Here is a 3,378-nt window from a genome sequence, read left to right on the forward strand (position 1 = left end):
CACCAAATAGAAGTTCTTCCTGTCAGACTTCACTTCTGACGCTGGGAGTTTCCGTTCCAGAGTCAGTCACTCTTAAACACTCGTAGGTATTCTTCTAGCAGCGATCTATGTACACACCTTGTACAGGTAAAGATCTTTAAAAAGTTAATTCGTGGTAGTACATTAGAATTTTTTTCTTGAGATTATTCAAAATCATTTCTAATAATAATGTTAGCATTCTGTGGATGTTGGATGTTCCAGAATTATGTGGCAGATGTGGATCTGGACCTCAGACTTCTTCGCTTCTCTTCTACTCCCTCCTTATACCTCTCCAATCATTTTTCTCCCATCCTCTATGACCTTCTATGTGTAATTGTTGAATCAGTACATTAAGGTGCAATGACTCAGACCAAATAGAAGTTAATATTTCCCTCTAACAACTCAGTTCAGAGGGAAATGGCTTAGGAACTGAGAGGTCACAAAGCTTCCTGCAATACAGTTTCCACCCCTGAGTCCAAAGTGTGTGTCTTTTTAAAAAAATTTTTATTTTATTTATTTATTTATTTATTGAATCACTGTGGGAAAGGTTACAAAGCTTTCAGGTTTATGTCTCAGTCATGCAAATATCAAACACATTTCCCTTTATCAATACTTATTTTTTACCATGAAGAACCCCAATAAAACCCCACCCCCCACCCCTCCCAGTCCCTGTGAGGCAGATGAATTCTAGTTAACACTCTATCTGCTTTGATTAGATTCATTGTTTCAATAAAAGATTCACCACTATTATTTAGAGTTTACCCCCCCCCCCCCCAAATCAGACATGCTGAAAAAGCATTGTGAAGTGATTTGCTTTCTACAGCTGGGTTCAAGAATTAAATGTTGGTTTTGGATTTCTGCTATTTTACTTATTGACTCTGGAAGTATTTCTACTGAAAGTCAGATAGTTAAGAAATTGGTTTCTGTGTTCTGGAGTCGTGGCCGTGCTGGAGAGCCGCTCATGGGGGGCAACGGGTGGCCTTGGTAGGGCGTGAAGGGTGGCCCGAAACGCCCCCATTCCCATGAGGTTTTAGTCGCCCCCACACCCCCGGCTCATACTTGCTGTCCACAAGGCTCCCATGCGGCCACCATCTTTCTTTCCAGAGAGGAGAGGGCGAATGGGGCAACACCCTTTCCCCTCCAGACAGACATGATGGCCTGGATTAACGCATAGTCCGTTCACTTTTCTGCTCCAAGCTGCCGGGTTCTGCATTAAGTCCTTGTGCTTCTGGGGCCGTGGCTGTGCTGGAGAGCCGCTCGCGGGGGGCAACTGGTGACCTCAGTAGGGCGTGAAGGACGGACCGGAACGCCCCCCTTCCCATGAGGTTTTAGTCGCCCCCACGCCCCCGGCTCATACCTGCTGTCCACAAGGCTCCCATGCGGCCGTCATCCTTCTTTCCAGAGAAGAGAGGGCGAATGGGGCAACACCCTTTCCCCTCCGGGCAGACATGATGGCCTGGATTAACGCATAGTCCGTTCACTTTTCTGCTCCAAGCTGCTGGGTTCTGCATTAAGTGCTGGGTTCTGCATTAAGTCCTTGTGCTTCTGAGGCTGTGGCCGTGCTCCAAACTTAACTCTGATTTTCAGGGAGAAACATTGGGTGATTTACTTCCCATTGATCACTTTGTATCTACAGAGATGTCACGCGGTTGCTTATAAGGCCGCGAGGTTTTGAGAAAAAGTTCTAGTTCCTGCATACTCGAGCTGTGCTTGTAGAGGCTTCTGGTCACCGGGATTCCATATGGGGGAGGCGGGATGCGGTACCTACCCCATCTGGTACTTCCCGGTGATCTCGGCTCTTTTTGGAACCTGTTTTTTTTTTCCTCTGGGAGCTGTGGATCCCGCCCTCCACGTGGCCCTTCTCTTCCTTTTTTTTTTTAATAGTTTTTTTTATTTTTTATTTTTCTTTTTTTATTAGTGAAACACCATGAGGTACAGTTGTAGATTTACAATTTTTTGTGCTTGGGTTTGATTATACAATGATCAGATACCCATCCTTCCACCAGTGCCCATTTTCCACCACCATGGATAATATCCCCCCCACCCCCATCCCCCCATCCCTCCCTGCCTCTGTGGCAGGGCAATCCCCTGTGTTCTCTCTCTCGTTTTGGGTGTTGTGGTCTGCAAAAGAGGCATTGAGTGGCAAACATGTTCAGTCCATAGTCTACTTTCGACATGCATCTCCCCTCCTGGGAGGATCCTCCAAACACCCTTTATTTGGTGTTCCCTTCTCTATCTGAGCTGCCCTTTCCTCTAGAATGCCCGACTGGCCACTAAGCTATGGAGTAATCCTCCTGGTGCTGATCTCAGCTATTCTTGAGTATTAATCTCATATTTTGTTCAAAGTGTGTGTCTTGTCCTGGTCATCTTTGTAAGTGGGGAGTGTAGAGTGGAAAGCACAGGTACATTTCACATAGGGTTTGGCCAGTAGGGGGCGCGCATCACTTTTCTTAAAGTCGACTAGAATTGATTTTCATAGCCACAAAGTTTGGGTCTGTCCAACCGAAACTCAAAAGTTCTATTATTATACAGACAAAAAATGGATACTCTTGCCTAACCAGAAGTCTTTCTTACCGCTAGATGGTTCTGGTCTCAACTAAGTCCCAACCAGCCCAGGCTATGAGGCTGACAATTTCTTTTCATTTCTGCACTAACACCTGGTCCATGAGAATACATTCATGTGTGTCTCTTAGCTGCAGTGATAGATATGAGAATGTGTGTTTAGAGGAAGAAGAAAGAAGTATGAATGTATAACACCTGGGTTCCTCAGGAAGAGGATGTGTTCAGCTTGTTCAATAGGGTCATGGTGGTGTTTAGCTTTTCTCTCTGGCTTCAATCAAGAAAAGGTCTGGACCCAAATGGAGAAAAGGGAAAATGAGAACACTGAAATTTTTTTTTCTATTTTCTTTACAAGGAAGTTTATGTGAGTTTGAATCCAGGTAACCTAGTTCAATACAGACAAAGGGATAAGGTAATGACCACATCCACTATTTTTGCCTGGGGCACTAGTGTTCTTCAAGGTAGAAAGGAATTTACATTTTAGAGAGAGACTGTGAACAAAACAGGGTAAACTGGATAGTTCAGTGAAGATACAGGAGGGAAAGATGATAGAGATTATTGGACAGTGGTGGAAAGGATGACTGCCATTTTGGAAGAGAAGTCTGAAAGATTTCTCTGAGAAAATCTCATTTGTGTAAAGAGTTCTGAGGGTGTAAATTCTGTTGTTGTTGGGAGGAAGTGAATTTGGGTTCAGGGAAGAGCAAACAGAGTGGTGACTGCACGTTCAGTGTGTTTGAGAAAGAGCCTGAGGGTCAGGGTAGTTGGGAAAAACCCATAGGGCAAGATGGAGCAGAGCCTCTG

The sequence above is a fragment of the Sorex fumeus genome, unplaced genomic scaffold, assembly GCF_029834395.1.
Source record: "Sorex fumeus unplaced genomic scaffold, SorFum_2.1 ptg000010l, whole genome shotgun sequence".
NCBI classification, from domain to species: Eukaryota; Metazoa; Chordata; class Mammalia; order Eulipotyphla; family Soricidae; genus Sorex; species Sorex fumeus.